Source organism: Diceros bicornis, chromosome 7 (assembly GCF_020826845.1).
Source record: "Diceros bicornis minor isolate mBicDic1 chromosome 7, mDicBic1.mat.cur, whole genome shotgun sequence".
Classification (NCBI taxonomy): domain Eukaryota; kingdom Metazoa; phylum Chordata; class Mammalia; order Perissodactyla; family Rhinocerotidae; genus Diceros; species Diceros bicornis.
The window spans coordinates 69,765,329-69,783,332 of NC_080746.1; the positions used below are offsets into that span (position 1 = coordinate 69,765,329).

The window sequence follows — 18,004 nt, forward strand, 5'->3', positions numbered from 1 at the left end:
ATGGCCTCCTTCATCCCCAGCGCCCTCCACCGGTCCTCCCTCAATCCCCAGAGAAAGCTCCATCTGGAAGCTTACAGCCTGGGACGCACTCCCGCCTGGGTCTGAACCTTTCCGGGAAGCGGGGCACCAGGAGTTGTGCCATGTGAGCGGCTGGTGTTAGTTTGTGGGCTGCTGTTGCAGAGCCTGGCTCAGAATCAGATTCCCCGGCTCCACCACCGTAAATGGGGCCTGCAGCAACAGAACAGGCCTCAGCTGCAGCCCCCCGGCCCCTCAGTAGCGACAGCACAGCAGCCACGCTCACTGTTTTCCACAGCAGCTCAACTAACAGCCTATGATGATGCCCTCCCCTAAAAGGATGACCTGAGTGGGCCCCACTCTCCCACCTGCAACCACAGCACCTCCCCAGGACCCCATTTCCACTCTTCGCCTGGGTCTCCCAGCACCTGCCTCTCAGTCCCCTCCTCCCATCTTCTCAGCCTGGCCACACCCAGGCTGGGGCCAGACCCACCTGGGCTGAGCCCCGTCCTTATCAGAGGACCGTAGGAGCTCCGTGTCCTTTGGTTGCAGTCTGGGCCCCGCCAGATAAGCAGCCCACTAAGTGTGAGAAGAGGGCATGAGGCGGCTGGCACAGTGCCTGGCACACGGTAGGTGTGCCCCACGGCAGCAGCGCAGTGTAGCAGAAAGAGGACAGCAATCAGTCAGCAACACCGCGTTTAAGTCTGCTTTCTGTGTGTTAGCATGATCACCCGGGGCCTGTTACCAAACTAGCTGTTGATATCCACGAGCATGTTCGGATGGGTGAATGTGTTTTGCACGTAGGAAGGACATGAATCTGGGGAACCAGGGGAACCAGAGGGTGGGCTGTTATGGGTTGAATTGCATCTCCCCAAAAAGATATGCTGAAGTCTAACCCCCAGTACCTCAGAATATGACCTGATTTGGAAATAGGATCTTTGCAGATTTAACCAAGATGAAGTCATTAGGCCCTAATCCAATATGACTGGGGTTCTTAAAAGTGGAGGAAATTTAGACACAGAGACAGGTTCACAGAAGGAAGGCAAGGGAGGAGACATAAAGAGAAGATGCCGTCCACAAACCAAGGAGCATCTGAGGGTACCAGAAGCTGAGAGAGAGGCCTAGTGCAGACATCTTGGTTTTGGACTCCAGAACTGTGAGACAATAAACTTCTCTTGTTCTAAGCCACCCAGTTTGTGGTACTTTGTTACGGCAGTCCTAGGAAACTAATATGATAGTTATGAGGATTAAGTGGGATTAACCTGTGTGAAAAGTACATAACACACAGCAGATGTTCAAAAAAGAAAGCTCCTTTCCCTCGGTCCCTCCCTCCTTCCTCACAGTGTCCATCACATTGGGAGTTGTAAGGGGTGGGGCGGGGGAGCTGACTGTCCCTAGGAATCGGAGGATCCATCTCTGGCTGACGAAGCCTTCTTCAGCGGCTCTGGTCCAGGACCGCCTCTTCCTGCTCTGGGGTTAGAAGTCTGCAAGCAGCAGGGCCACGGGGCCAAGCAGGAGACAGAAATGTGTGCAGGGGCCTCATGCCCAGGGAAGGCAAGGGGGAATGGTCGCTACTGCCAGAATCGGTGTGCGCTCCTATAGATACTGATTTCACATCTTTTTACACACGATGCTGGCCAAACAAACAGGCTGGATGGACGGGTAGGAGGCAGCCCCTAGCTTCTTTCTGCATCCCTGCTTGAGTTATCATCGAGGAGGTGAGGTAACTAGGCCTCTGAGGCAGAAACGCTGAGAGGGAGGCTGGATACTGGTCCTGGACAGCTACTAACTTGCTCTGTGACCTTGGGCAAGTCCCTACCAATCCCAGGACCTCAGAGTTAGTTGGACAGGATTTTAAAGTTTGAACCAATTCCCCACCGAAGGTCTGAATCCCCTCTGTCTATCCTGATGAGTGGTCACCCAGCCCCCTTGGTGACCGGGAACTCCATGAGCCTTCCTTATTGGGCCACGCCAACTATTAGATGGTCTTTTCTCTTTTGCCTTCCAAATACCAAGGTCCCTCAACCTTCTACCCACTGGTCCAAGATTTATTTGGGGGCCATAGAGGGCAGATCAAGTCCCTCTTCCACGTGACAACCATTTAGAGTTTAAGACCATCCTTAAGTCCTTGCTGAGGATTTCTCTAGGTCAAATGCCTTCAGTTCCTCCTTAAATTTCCTCATATCTCATGAGTCCAAGTTCTTTTATCATGTTGAACTTCCCTCTAAATATGTTAGTTTTTCTCTAACTTTCAATTATGCACGTAGAAATTGGCTTAATACTTCTGGAGTAATTTGGGCTATACAGAATAGATGGAATTAATCACCTCCCTTATTCTAGAATCTATGCCCGTCTTCATACAGTTTAAGGTCCCATTAACTTTGCTCACTGTTGACTCCGACTGAGCTTACTGGAAACACACACCTACAGGTTCTTTTCACACGGTGCTCCTCCCATCTCTTCATGGATGCACGCCTGTGTGGGTGTATGCCCGCGTGCCTGTGTGTGTGCGTGCATGCTAATGCTCTGAGCCGAAACATAGGATCTTACGTCTAGTCCTCTTTCATTCAATCTTTTTAAAGATTACTCTGTTTCTCTGAAGTCAGAATGTTTTGTCCTTGTTTCTGTTACCCAGTGTCTTTGTTATCTAGCCCTTCAGCTTTCCAGCTTCTGCAAAAGCGATGAGCACGTGGCCTTTGCTGTCATTCAAGTCATCCTTTTAAACAGTGTGACCCTTGTCCAGAGCTAGGGCCAGTGGGGGGTGTCAAGTATTCGCATGCCAGCCTGGAGGGAATTCAGCTGACTTTTGGGCTGCCACTAACATGCTGTGTATCTCACTTTAGCCAGTATGAAGACGACCCTGTGATCTCCGGTTGCACAGCCGACGGGGGAGGCCTGGGGAGGCCACTATCTCACAAATGTCAGGAAGTGGCCACACAGCGGCCTAACTCAAGGCGCCCCACGCTTACAAGGCCTTCAAGCATGGTTGCCAGGAGGCTCTTAAAACATTTCCTGTTTCCTCACTTCAAAGGTCCATCCCTCACATATCCTTTCTGAAAATTTTAAATAGAGCTCGTGAAGCCTGATATTTGGCTTTTGATGCTGGCAGTTAAGTGCTGAGTGCACAGAACTTGGAGTGAGAACTGGGTTAGTACTAAATGATCCCCTTCCCCGCCCCCAGGGAGGACTTACCTGTCCCCTCTCCCCCTCCCCACCGCTCTGTTGAGAATCGCTGCCTATGGGGATCACTGTTGCTGAGGTATTGATGGAGAGGGCCGTGGATGATTGCTACCCGTGATCCCCCGTGAATCCCACCTCTGAATTCACATCTTTGTGTAGCTGAGTCTGGGCTGGGCTTGTGACAACAGGGTGCAGCAGGAGGGACCTTGTGCAAGTTCCAGCCTGGGCCCTGGGAGGTCCAACAGCTTCTGCATTTACTCTCTTGCTGCCCTACGTCAGGAAGCCCGAGCCAGCCTCCTTGAGGATGAGAGGCCCGGGGAGTGTCCAGTCATTCAGGCCACCCACTGAGGCCCCATACATGTGAGCGAGGACATCTTGGATCCTTCATCCACCAGCTGATTGCAAACGCCTGGGGGAGCCCAGCCGACGCCTCAAAGAGCAGGGACAAGCTGCCCTTCTGGCAGAATTGTGACCCCAGCCCTTATTACAGAATCATGAGCCAATGAATGGTTGTTGTTTTAAGCCACTAACTTCTGGGATGGTTTGTTATCCACAAAGGCTAAAAAACAGGATCCATTGTTCTGGTGTGCTGGGGTTAAAATAAGACGGTGAGCTCCTGATGCACGGGCAAGGAAGTCAGACACGGACGAGACAACTTAGACGGCGGCAGCAAGAGACGGAATGGCTTTGCTCCTTGTAGGAGCTGCCTGCTCCTGTGTACCTCTGAGATCTGTTAACTGTGAACTAGAACAAAGGTTCTGGTGGACCAGCTAGAGAGAAATTCCATTCTCAGCCAGCTGCAGCCCAAACATCGGCTACTGATTAGAAGAGAGAATTCCCTCAGCCCTAGACAAACGACTGCTGTGAAAAAATTTAAAAAGGCCTGAAAGACCCTGAATAACATGGCCTCAGTCTTTGTAAAAGCACCTTTACCTAATTAGGTGTTCATGTTTCCTTCAACCTTTGTCAATTGCCAAAGCAAGAAAGAACTGTCTCAAAAGCACTTCTGCATTTGCTAGAAAACTGTTGTCCAAGATGCTGCCTATTATTTATCATATGTAATATATATATGATAAATACCTCTCAGAACTTAGCTTAGAAAACATTTAAGATCTCATGGTTTTCTTTATACTTAAACACAAACGTATGACCCATCATATTTACCCTTTTGCCAAGGCTGCCAGGAAGCTCAGAGACAAATATAATGACTAATCACAGGTTCTATCAGCATTTTTGCTTCTCTACCTTTGCTAAAGCTTTGATTTTCAAGTTCTAGTCTAAAAGCTGCATAGTCTTTTACCTTATTTTCCTACATAAGCTACCTTTAATTATTTTTTGAAATATCTATAAGTAACTTTTAACAAAGTGTCTTGGTAGAGCAGGACAGGAGCATAATTGTGGAAAGAAGGGGAAGGCTGTATTTCATGTTTGTTCTAATGTGCCGGGGAAAGGGGAGGTAGGCAGTCTGCTCTCTGTGACTTTGCCGAATTTAGAATCAATGGTGGAGCTGTAGATAGCCAGCGTGGACAGAGAAATACAATTTGCACCCTGCATGGGGCCAGGTGCTTGCGTCGCTCCCCCGGCCCTCTCCTGCTGTCCACAAATCCCTGCTCTGCTGACATCCGGACAACCTCTGGAAATCAGCTCTCCTGGAAACCGTGCTGATGAAACACCACTTGCCTCTTAGGAGGTCACAGGCCGCTCTCCACCATCCCGATGGCGTCTCCCCTCACAGCTAAGTGCAGGCAGCTTGCCTGCTCCCTCCTTCAGATCAGATGCCAAGTAAAAAGTCGAAATCCACCAGCCTGGTCAAACAGAACCTTTCTTCCCTCCCTATCTATGCACCTTGTACTGTCCCATAAAAAGCAATTAGCTCCATGGGTCACCCCAAAAGAAACAAAATGCAGGCTGAGCAGAAGTCTGGTAGCAATGGCTGTTAACCTGATTTAAACACCTAATGAGGTACTCTATCTCTTGCACAAAGGAAAATAAAGGATTAGGAAATGGATCTCGCTGGGGCTTTGCTCTTCAGAGGGCAGCTGGCTGCACAGACGTCCTTGCAAAACGGCCTGCCCAGCTTGCAGTGGAGAACCTGGTCCAGCTCCTCAGCCTTCCCTGCATGCTCAGATGATCAGCTCCCACCTCCACTCTGGGTTGGGGGGAAGTAGGAGGGAAGGGAGAGGCCACTCATTCATTCATTCAACAAACAGTGGGCACTCATTATGTACCTGGGATTGATCCAGCTGCTGAGGCAATCGCTGTGGACAAGAGAGTCCTTATGGAACTGTCATTCTACGGGAGGTTTAAAAGGCATGTGCTGTACTCCACGGAGAGAGAGAGAGTGGGAGTCGGGGGAGAGGGAGAGACAGGGGGAGAGAGAAAGACGGAGGAAGAAAGAAGGGGTGGAGAGAGAGAGAGAGAGTGGGAGACAGAGACGGAGAGATTTTTGAAAAAGAATCTCAGAAGATGAGTCAGTGCTCCCAGACACTGAGGCCTCTTAAATGACTGGGCCATCGGGGCCTGAGAAGCAGCGCCTGGTACAGTTGGTGGGAAGACAGAGGGGCACGGGCTGATGTCAGAAGCTAGAACACCTACATTCTGTGACTTTCCCATAGCCCAGTGATTCTCAGCTGGGCGCGATTTTGCCACACTCCCACCCCTTGAGGGGATATTCAGCAACGTTTGGAGACCGTTTTGATTGTCACAACCGGGATGGTGCTACTAGGCATGGATGCTGCTAAACATCCAACAATGCACAGGACAGCCCTCCACAGTAAAGGAGCAACCAGTCCAAAATGTCAACAGTGCTGAGTTTGAGAAACTGTGCATAGCTCTTAATTCATGATGGAGGCCCCATTCTGGAAATCCGAGCATGCACTTTTGCAGTTTTCAACCTGGCAGCCCGGGGGCTGCATCTGCTCAGAGACATATTTCTTTGGCCTGAGAGGCATCCCGCTCGGTGATAACTGGCTGGAGCTGCGTGGAGCTGCCCTTTAGAAGGGCTCTGTATCAGGTGCTGCCAGCTGGCAGGCTTCATGGGTGTGCCGTCTGAGCAGTCCACAGGGCCCGCGCTCAGAAGGGCCTGCAAGCAGTTTAGTGCTCTGACTGTGAGAGCCCTGCCCACATCCCCTTGGTGCTCACCTTCCTACACACACTGCTGGCTTCCTTCTCGCCACCTGAGGGCTTTCTCTGACCACAGGAGTGTGCTCAGCCCACCCTAGGGGCAAGCCAGAAGTGCTGTGGAGTTACCATCTAAGGATGAAATCCCCAGTCAGTTGTTTGTGATGCTCTGCCCTGTCTCACATCCCCACTCCCTCACCATGTTTCCTAGGTCATCTACCAGACAAGTGACTTGGCCTCAACACCTGTGTCAGGGTATGCTTCCAGGAGAACCAAAACTAAGACAGTCACACGTTCTCCAAGTCACTATGGTCCCCACTGGTTACTTCACTCTTGCCTGGTCCTCGAAAGTATGTGAATTTTCAGCCCTTGACCTATGTGTATGATGTGTATAATATATATATATGTGTGTGTGTGTATGATAACTTAAGTCTCTCTACCCCTGCATGTCTGCATTAACTGGCTCACGTTTAAAAAAGGAAATAATGATAAAAATGAGGTACCAGGCATTATTTTAAGCACTTAGGGTATATTATCTCATTGAATCCTTTGACAATCCTATGATGTAGCCATTACTGTTATCATTCTATTTTGAAATCAAGAAAATTAAGGCACAATACAACCCCGGTAGTAAGTAGTGAAATCAGGATTTAAATCCAACCGGGCCATCCCTACAGTCTCTACTTTTCACGTCTACCCTATATACTGCCTCCCTAGGATTCAGAGCTGGGCTGCATAGGAATCAGCTTGTTACAAACACAGGTTCAGGGCACCAACCCACGCAGAGTCTGCTTTGGTGGATGTGGAGTGGGACCATAGACTGAATTTCATACAAGCTCCCTGTGAGATTCTGATGGGCAGGCAAGCCTGGTAACAACTGAAGTCCATGCAGATCGTAACATGGTGGGGAAGGAGCCTCCTCTGGAATTATATGTGGCTCCAGCCCCTAACAGAAGGCCTCAGACTCTGTCCCCCACTACCTGCCCAGATAGTTTTTCTCTTCATTCTCCCAAACCCATGGGCTCTGTCTTGCTGCCCTCAGCTGCAGACCCTTCACTTTGCAGTCGGTTTTCATTTCTCTGCGTGGCCATCTCTGGATCTGATGCTGTGGACAGGCCCCTGTAGTTCCCCAGCTGCCCTCTGCACAAGGGGCTGCCTTTGTCCCCTCTGCCCACCCCCACCGTTTCAGGCCAGCCCGCACTGCCCTCCTCCCCAGCTCAATGCTGTCCGCAGAAGCCCAGCCCAGATTGGAGTGGCCACCCCCTCCCTCCAGGTGCCTGGGAGGGGAGCGTAAACACCCCCGCAGAGAAGTGCTAATAATTGCTAGTCTCCAATGGTGCTAATTTAAAGATTAAAAGCACAGTGCATTTCTGTTTATTCCTCTAAGAGGGAACAGTAGCTGGTCTTCCTCAGATCAGAAGAGTAACTGGCTTTCCTCTAAAGCCATTCAGGGTCATTGAAACACAAAGGATACGTCAACACACTTTAAAAGAGAGATTATTCATCAGGATGCTGATCATCCACTCACCTGAGGAGCTAATAAATAAATAAATATCGATGCCACCTGACTCCAACCCCCCTGAAGAATCTGGAGGGGAGTTCTAGCCTAGATGCTCCTGCTGATGAATGATGGCGAGCCGGGCTTGGACAGCGGCAATCCCAGAATAGACCAGCCTCCCCAAGCCCTGGGCAGTCTTGTTTTGTGCATTCGTCTCTCCTGAAGATCACTCCAGAAAAGCTTTCAAACCTTGGGCAGTTTACAAATGCCTTCCACGCAGTTCACTCTTCTGTCTGATACACTTAAGACATGGACACTAAGCAGCACTTCGGTCCAGCTCCTTTAATAGCTGCACTTCTTCAAAGTCAGTTGATACTGAAGTAGATTTGGAACAGCCTTAAGTGGTTCTCCTTACTAAGGACTTGGGGAAAGGCTCCCCCTAGGAGCCCCAGAGATGGTATAAGAAATATGGCTACAGGGTCCAGGCTGGGAAACTCCAAGCATTAATTCAATCTTAGCACATTATAGAAAGTCCCAGAATTACCTCCTAACAGACCCAGCCATCTGTTTCCGGGTCTACTCTTTCGTGTCATAGCCAGGCATTAGTGATCACCAAAACCCACATGAAATATGCACTCCTCACTTAGCCGGGTCTCCACAGCCAGGCTCTCAACATCCCCTAGCCCTCTTATCTGCTACAGAATGACTTATTTTCCCAAAGATCCTGTATCGTGCCACAAAATGGTCAGAACTGGTTTCTGAAGATGACTGTGGCAGATGATGTAAAAATGGTCCCCTGACCAGTGAGGGATGTGTTGAGTGCTAACCAATGTTTAACACTGTCTTTCTTGCTCTCTCTTTCTCTTTCTCTCTCTCTTAACAACAACAACAAACAAAACCCTGCTTTATAACATTTGCCAATGTCTATGGTGTAACTATCCCACCATAGCTGATTTCAAGGTACTAACCCGATGCTACCGACTCTGAGTTGGGAAGAGCTGTGTAGAGTTGGGAAAGGGTGTGCGTGAGCAGCCGGCGAGGGTCCGGGTCAGCCCCCGCACGCTGGTTCCAATGCCCAGGGCAGAAAGGCTGTGGTTCTGTGGGCGCTTCCCCCCACTTATGATACCATGGGCACTGTGCTCAGCGCTTTACATCAATCCTTCCCATTCTTTATTCATTCATTCAGCAATTGTACATTAAGCACACATGAAGTACCAGACATTACTCTAGATTCTCATCTTATTGAAATCACACTACCACCCTGCACACCATGACACTTAGAGCTAATGCTCATTTATTTAGTGCTTACAACACGCCAGGTACTATTCTAAACCCACTTCATGTATTGCTCGTCAATCCTCTCAACAATCATAACATAACTCCAGGTAGGTGGTATTATTATCCCCACTCCATAGGTTAGGAAATCGGAGCACAGAGAGGTGGAGGGATTTGCTCAGAGCCACAGAGCTGGAAGAGGGTAGGGCTGGGATGCAAACCCAGGCACCCTGGCTCGAGTCCACGCTCTTAATCCCACATGTTATTATCCCCAAATGACAAAGGAGAAAACTCGAGGATCCAACTTTAATGACATACCCAAAGTGACACGGAAGGTAAGGAATGAGCAGGGATTCCAACTCAGGCCTGCCTGACTCTAAAGACCTTGCTCTGTGTCACTCTGCCCCACAGCCGTGCCCGAGGAGCCATGCGTTTCAGGCCTCAACAGCAGCCTATGATCAACTGATTCATTTCAGGAAGAAAACATCCTCTTCTCATGACTCTGGCTCCTTAGAACCTGGGGGAAGGGATTAGACTGCCAAACTCTGCTCTTTTTGACTGGAGGGCAGGTAGAGTGTTCACACACAAAATCCAATTTCCTTGGGAGACAAATCCCTGAGCAAGCAGACCAAGAAATGAGGGAAGAGGGTGAGGGTTTGGTGAGGGTTTCCTGAGTGCTTGTTACTCACCTTGGGCATCCACGAGACAATCGTGCCTGAGAAATCCAAGGGGACCACGGACACAGGTCACCTGAATCAGCCTCTGTGTTCACCAGGGGCCGCCTGGGGAAGAGGTCCATGTGCCCGCATCCCTCAGCTCCAGGCAGGGGCTTCTGAACGCTCACACTCTCTTTGCTCCTGACACCCCCAGACTTGCCCAAGGTTACGGAGCTGGTCATCACATAGCCAGGAAGAGAATCCAGCTCTTTCTTCTCTAGGGCCAGAGCTCCAGGCCCCCTGTGCCACCGGCTCTCTATTCGTCCACCGTGAGTAACGCAGAAAATGAAGATGAGAATAATGGACTAATAGAAATCAGCTGTCTTCAGGGACCAACTGACCTTGGAAAAGGGCCAGCTTGCCTTTGTGCTCCCTGGGGTTGTGTGAGGAGGAAACCCCTATAAAGTAAGGAGGAGCAGTAGCCCAAATGCTGTGAAATTACTTAAAAAGCATAAAACACTCCTGCTACTCTGATGGTTTTCAGCAGGAATCCCAGGACTTATTAAAAAGGCCAGGATGGCTGACGAATGTCAGCCGTGTCCAGGCAGAGTGGACGTAGCTCCAGCCCCAGCCCCTCCAGCTCGGGAGCTGGGTAGACGAGCTCCCTGTGAGCTTCCAGGGAGGACGTGACCCAGAACTCAAGGCCTCAGGAAGTGCTAGCATCCAGTGTTTAACAGCAGGTTAACTTCCAGCTGAGGACAAGCCTGCCTGGTGTCCCATCAGGCAGAGGGGATTCCAGGAGGGCCAGGTCCAGGATCTACTAGCCTTACGTGCGGGTACTCGGAGGACAGCTGCCACTGGCAGGTAAGCCAGAGGCCAACTAGAAATTAGGCGCTAACTTATTTTGTGCAAGACTTGGAGAGCTTAGAGGGCTGCCCAGCTCAGAAACTTGATGATCCAAAATCTCAGGACCGAGATCCCGAGAGTTTATGATTCTGGGTCCAAAATTTCAAGATTCTGAGATCCTTAGAGTCTGTAATTCTCAGATACTAACTCCCATGATCCTGGCATCCTAGGAGTCTAAGCTTCTGGAAAAGCCAGAGTAACAGCTCCCTTCCCTCACCCCCCACCCCTGCCATAGCTGTTTGCCTACAGGGTCAAAGGTCTTGGTCCCTGTTTGCTTCGCAGCCTCCTCTGCCAGACTCTGTGCTCAAGTCACGTTCCCAAACACACCAAGCTCAGCGATGCCACAGTGCCTTTGCACTAACTGCTCCCTCTGCCTGGGACATTCTTCCCGCCTCATCTGACCCATCTCAGGTTCTTTAGGAAGTCTTCCTTCCCCTGCAGCTCTCCAAGTGGAAGGAAAGGCTAGGGGAAGGCAGGGGATTTTTTTCACCTTGGAGCGTAGACACAGGGCACTGGAAACACTGATGAACTCCAGGTGACAAGTGAAGGCCGACATCAGGCCTTGAGGTCCAAGTTTTCCCGGTGCCCTGAGCATCCTCCAGGGGGAAAGCTACACCTCCCACAGGCTGTAAGTCAGCTCTGTACGTTTGCAAATGAATGCTGCTCAGGCCGTGTGAGCAGCAGCCTCAGCCGGGCTGATTCACAGCTCAGGAGACCCAGTGGGCTTCGTAGACGTATTTACGCCCCAGCCCCTGTGGGCACTTAGAGCAGGAGGTCTGATGCTCTGTTTCTTAGCTCACAAACGCCTTCAGGCAGTCTATCCTCAGAGGGAAGAGTCCCATGAAGGAGTAGGGGACAAGGCAGAACTCAAGCGCTGTGCTCTAGGTCTGTGAGTTTTTATTTCTTTACTGAAAGATGTCACGTAGAGCAGAAGGAGCAAAGGCTCAGGGAAGAGACAGACCTCAGTTGAATTCCTAGCACGGGCACTGATCAGCTGTGTGACTTTGGGTATGTCACTTAACCCCTCTGAGCCTCGGTTTCCTCATCTTTGAGATGGGAATGGTGTTATCTATCTCTGGGTTGCTGTAGGGTTCTGCGAGGTAATGCCTGGCATGTTAGAAATGCTTAGTAAGTGATACTATTGTTTGTTCATTAGTCTGAACTCCTTTGTTCCCTTCCTCCCTTTCAAAGGAAGGTGCCTAGGCTGGGATCAGGCCCCCCTGCAGGATTTGGGAAAGCCACACCTGCAGCAAGTTGCCCTGGGACTTCCCCAGGCACAGGACACGGCTGCTGTTCCTCAGGGGTCACTCTGTATTCAATCCCCAACTCCCTTCCCACCCCAACCTGCTATCCATCTACTCAACAACCCTTTATAAGGCCATTGCTATGTGCAACTCAATCCTAAGAGCTTTATTTTTATTAAGTCATTTAACCCTCATAATAACTCTATCAGGTAAGTAGTACAAGTAACCCATTTTATAGATGAGGAAACTGAGGTACAAAGAGGTTAAGTAACTTGTCCAAGTTCAAATAATTAGCAAGCGGTAGAGTTGACATTCCAAGTCAGGCATCCAAGGCCTGCCGGTGTAGCCCTGAGTGGTGAGCCCAGAGTTCATGGTCTTAATACATTTCCTATTTTCGGGACTCAGAGTGGGAGGGTGCATTTAATGAGCATCTGCCCAGGCTCTGTGCTAGGCACGTCAGCATGTCTCACCAGTCTCACTTTGTGATTTACAGCAGATGAAAAAGTAAAGGAACTATGCTATCTCTGTTCTCATTCACAGCACCCACACAAGGCAGGGACATTTTATGCTCTTAGGCCTATCTTACAAATGAGCAAAATGGGGCTAGGAAGAGGGTGCCAGGGTATTCGTATACCAATTCCCAGCAGTCACTGTTGAGGGCTGCTCCTGGGATGTGTTAATTCCAGCACATCCAGCCTGCTCTGTGCATGTCAGAGAAACCTCCCACGGCTTTGGAAAAAAGCCCCCAGGTAAAGAGATGCTGATGCGGGCAATGTGAAGTCAGCTGTATACACCTGGGCGCTAAGGCCAGAGATGTGGCATAGCATTGCCTGCTCTGCTCAGGGCACCCACCGGGCCTGGCACACGGTGGGGAGACTGTAGGTGTTTGTTTTAATAAATATGTTTACAAGAATGAATGAATAAATGAATGACTCATGTCTCCCCTCAATGCTTCCTAATGACCAGGATTTAAGTTCCTCCAGGGAGACCTTGGGACTGTTTCTTGAGTTCCCTCTGCCCTTTTGCCCTGTCTCCCTCCCTGTGCTGGTTTACCAAATGCTCCACTGGGCCGTGAGCTCCTGGAGGAGGGAGACGGGTCTTCCTTGTCCCTGTGTCCAGAGTCCAGCCAGAGCCTGGTGCTTAATGGAGGGTTGTTGGCTGGCTGGAGAGCACAGGGAACAGGAGTCCTCGGACACAGGTTTGAGGACCTCTCTGGAAAATACCTAGAAAAACCCCGTGGTCCTGCTGTTAAGCCTCACAACGACATAGGAATTAACAAGTCCCTCTTTGTCTGGCACCTGCTCTGTGCAGTTTCAGCACTGGACAGTTCCTGACACACTGGGGGCACGTGGGCTCACTGGGTTTGTTTCACACACATCGTCCCACTCAGTCCTTATGGGACCCTGCCAGTTAAATACTACTACGGCCATCTTTAATATAAGGACACTGAGACCTAGCAACACTAAGATTCTTCCCTAAAGTCATACAGCTCATGAATGGCAAGGCCCAACTCAATCCCAGGGGCGTGAGGCAGGTCAGGAGACAGGCTTTGTCTACTCCTACTGTTGACCTTCCTTAGAAACTTTGCCTGCTCAGCTCCCTCGAGGGTAAATGAAATAACACCGGAAAATGTGTCATTATTTCCCCCAGCAACCTGCCTGCTGCACACTGGCTTTCTGCTGGCATCTGCTGCTTCCTTGGGGTCAGTTAAAGCCAAGCGGGCCACACTCCTTCAGGCCATGCCCATCTTGACCGTGGTGTCTGGAAACATTTTAGAGCTAACATGACCTGGGTCTTGTATATGAGCACCAGGCACTGTCTTAGGCCCTTCACGGGACTTATCTCACTAAGTCCTCACTCCGACCTAGGAGGAGGGAACTATGATGACCCTCAACTTGCCCAACATCACACTGCTAGTGGTGAAGCCTGGATCCAGATCACATCTGTCTGACTCCAAGTCCAGTGCCAGTATCTAGCCTTCTATGACATGGACCACTCATGGGGCAAAGTGGACAAGTGCTCTGTTTCCAGGGAGAGAGCTCATGTTGCCTGGGCATTCACTGATTTAACAAATATTATTCAGTGTCTCTCTGTGCCAGCTACTGCTCTAGATGGGGGGTTAGCTCAGACAGCAAGCTAAGCTCCCCTCCCTCAAGGAGGTCACAGACTAGTGGGGGGACCAGCAACAGATAGATACGTAAATGGACACATACTGTGGTGTCAGGCAGTGAGTTTGTGCTGCATGGAAAAAGCAGGCACAGTGAGGGGCAGACAGCGATGAGAGAGGTGAGCTAGCAGCTGTGGTCTCTTGGCAGGGGTAACATTAATCGCAGAGGGGCAGTGATGTCATCTATCTAATACAGAGGAGGAAGCTGCTGGCATTTGGGAAGCCAGAGACACAGTTTGGACCTCAGGAGAAATCCCAGCAAAGCATCACCTGCTCTGCTACAGAGGCAGAGGTCTGGCCTAAGCCACAGGCCGGGGTTGAGGGACAGGCCCCAGGCTGAGAAGGGAAGCGAAGTGTTCTTTCAGCTCAGCAGAGCACGTCCAGACAAACAGAGCAGGGAACCCCCCTGGAAGGTAGGGCTGACCACCAGGCACTCCTCACGCCCTCTCAGCCTGGAGATGCCCAATCTCAGCCATAAAACTGAGAAGAGATGGGGCCAGAGCAGGGGGAGGGCCAGCACTGCCCCAAGGCAAAGCCTCTTCTATCCCTGCTTCAGATTCCAGTGGCACTGGAAGAGGCTGGGACTGAGGGAGACTCAAATCCAGGCTTAAGCCCTGGGTGGACCATTGCCCACCCTCCTGGGCACAGAGCTGTCTGATAAAACTCACTAAATGCTTGAGTCTGCTTAGGCCTGCACAGGATCTCACAGGGAGACAAAAACAACCAAAGCTGGAAGCATTTTTTAAGTTTAGAGCCCAGGTCTAAGGAGATGCCCTTGCCAGCATCTCCACACGGATGGCCCTGCTAACACGGGCCTGTTCCTGGGCTCCATCCTGGGCCACACGGGCATCCCTGCCCGCCCTGCACGTGCATTCTTCTTCCTTTAAATCTAGCAAGAGCTGAGCCCGGGCCTGGAGATGCTACAAGAACACCCGACATAAACTGCAAGTACAGGCACACGAAGCATTGGCCGGAGACTCCAGGATGGGGATGAAGAACCTCGCCAAGGAGCTGCCCTCTCACGTCTGCAGCTTTGCAGCTGGCCGGCTGCTGGCGTGTCTTTCGCCAGGCCTTTCGGAACTATTGATTTATTTCAGACCCCTCTATTTCAGCAACACATATCATCATTCTCCTCCACTGAGACTCACTTCAGCAAACTCAAGAAATATTACTTCCCTGATAGACATGCCTCAGATACGGAAAACATTGCTCTTCCTCACCTCATGTCCCCATCATGTGCCTGTCGTTCATGTGTTCAATCGGCGGGCATTTACGCACCCTCGGCCCGCGGCAGGCCTGGCGCTCGGTGCTGGGGATGTGGGTAAGTCAGAGTTCCACCCTCAAGAAGCTACAATGTAGTGGGAGGAAATCATAAAACAGATCATTTCAGGGCACTTAAACATGTTCTAAAAGTAGTTGTCACAAGGTGCTGTGACAACACAGTGCAGGACGGGACAAGCTTTACAGGACGATACTTGAGTTTGTCTCGGATGGATGAGGGGGCTTCGCTGGGGAGATAAAAAGTGTCCTAGGTAGAAAAACATCACATGCACAAAGGCCGAGTGGCATGAACTGCACGACACGTTTGGAAAGGGGTAAATAGCAGGCACGCCGAGTGTGGGTTATGGGGGTGTGGATTAAATGAGGGGAGACGATGTTGGATACGGGAGTGGTGGGCAGACTGTGAAGGGCCTTGAAGCCTGGGCCAAAAAATACTAGGAAGTCATAAGGAAGCTTTATTTGGAGTCCTCCCACCTAGAGGTCTCTGAGAGACGAGCCGAAATGTCAGGAAGGACTTGTCTTCAATTTGTTAATTACAAAATGTACTGGAGCAGCAAAAACTACTGCCCCATTCCAGAAACCCAAGCAAGTGAGGTTTTAGTTTTTGGCTTTTTTCCCCAAATAATATAAGCTATGAGTTCCTCACCCAGCTCCGTGCCTCAGTCAGGCCTATCCTCAGTCTCTAACAAGGGCCCAGGACCATTGCTTGAGACAGCATGCAGGACGTGGATAGACATGGCTAGAGATGGCACGGAGACGCTGGGCCTGGCTTCCGCCAGGATCACGGAAGCCCTTCCTGACCGTATCTTGGGTCCCTCACTCTCCAGAACTCTGGAGTTAAAGCATCCAGGCCTAATGCTCTCACCATGGAAACAACTCATCCAGGTACGGGGCCAGCCTGGGCCTTGAGCAAGATCTAAGATGGTACCCAGTCTTCTGAAGAGAACTTGGCACATAGAATCGGCCCTATAGCATCAGCCTGCGTTGGTCTCCAGCTTCAGAATCCGGGCTTTTTGTCATCTTTCTCGAATTATTCACTCACTCATTCAGCGAAAACATGGAAGATACAGCGCCGGACATCCACCCTTAGATAAGATCCAGTCCCTGCCAACCTGGGCCTGGCAAGGTCCCACAGTCAGAAGTTCAGGTATGGAGGGGGTGTCCATGTCTCTGTGACTGGATTACAATGCTGCTAGCCTAGAGAGCTAGAGATGAAAGCCTGGTCTCAGTGAAGTGATTGCGTCTGACATAAGAGGAGGAGACACCCCAGGGGAAGCAGAAAGAGGGAAGGAGAAGGAGGGAACTCAGCTGTCTGACCACCTACTATGTGCTAGGTGCTTCATCTACTTTATCTCATTTAATCTTCACAACCATCCCACGAGATGGGCCAACTGGGACCCGGAGACTAGGAAGAAGGTGAGGAGGCAGCTTCAGGAACCTCAGCGAGATTTGGTCTTCCTCCCAGAGGCAAGAGCTGGAACACTCAGCACACGGGAGGGGGAAGCTCGACCTGCTGTAGGCAAATCATATTGACCATCACCCTGATGCAAAGGTCAATCCACTATAAAGAGTCCCCAGCACTGGTGGACACAAGGACAGCATTGCTAGTTACTGCTGCGGGGACACAGCCAGGTGGGAGAGACGCCACCTTCCCGGGGTACGGCTGAGCGCTACCCAGCCATGGCCACTTCCCTCTGTCGTTAAACCACCTGAGGCTGGACAAGCCGACACAGCAAGAGAGGCACGCCTTTAAAGTCTGGGCAGGACACTGAGGAACTCGGAGAGCTGAGTGGTACTTTCATTGCTTTTTTCCCACTGACTTTGAAAGAGCAAAGAACTGGCAGGACATCAGCTGGGTCTGCTGATGGTGTTCACAAGCAGTGTTTGGCTCTCTTGCTTCTGGCCTGGAATCCACAAAAGCTGGATCAAGCAGGGCAACATTTCGTGAGGAGAGGGAGAGAGAGTGTGCTTGGAGCTTAAGTGACGCCAGAGGAGAAATGCATGAATCGGTTACTATGGAGAGCAGTGGAGATGATGGAGAAAGATTCACGCGTGGGAGGTGACCATGAGTCAGATGAGGAAACTGTTGAGGTGGGAGCTGAACATAAACTTCCCTCCTCAGAAGTCTACTTAGCAATATGGACAGCATGGGTACAAGCAAAGAGAACTCGAGGCTGGAAGCCAGGCGAGGGGACGATCCCAAGGGTGTTTGCAAAGACTGCATGTGACTCGAGTCTGGGGGAATAGTGCTACTGGGTGGGAAGGATTTACTCCTGCCTGGCACCACATAACCCAAGGGTGGAAGTGTTTGATGAGGCTAAAAGGGGACAAGAACAGAGGTCAAAGATCTGAATCTCTAATGTGCCATTGGTGCTGGACCAGATGCAGCAAGAGGGAGGCTGTGTTTTTGGCCCAGACTGCAGGATTGGTAGGGAGGCAAATAGAGAGGGCCCTGGCTGCCCAGACGCAAAAGGAAAGGCTTCCATTCCATTCAAAGCAGGACGTTTGACAACTAGCTAACAGTTTTCTCTCCTGATGGCTGGAGGGAATGATGCCATGTTTATTTACCTTTTGTGCATCTTAGAGATCTCAGAGAGTCTGATGAAACCTACAAGTCTTTTCCCCTGAAAAAATGCACACACACAGACACACACACATGCAC

At 50.6% G+C, this 18,004-nt stretch overlaps 1 protein-coding gene across 2 annotated transcripts in view; it reads right to left on the reverse strand.

Moving 5' to 3' along the window:
• Positions 1 to 18,004, reverse strand: part of GALNT18 (polypeptide N-acetylgalactosaminyltransferase 18) — a 342,317-nt gene that overhangs the window by 99,504 nt on the left and 224,809 nt on the right. The window lies entirely within an intron of this gene.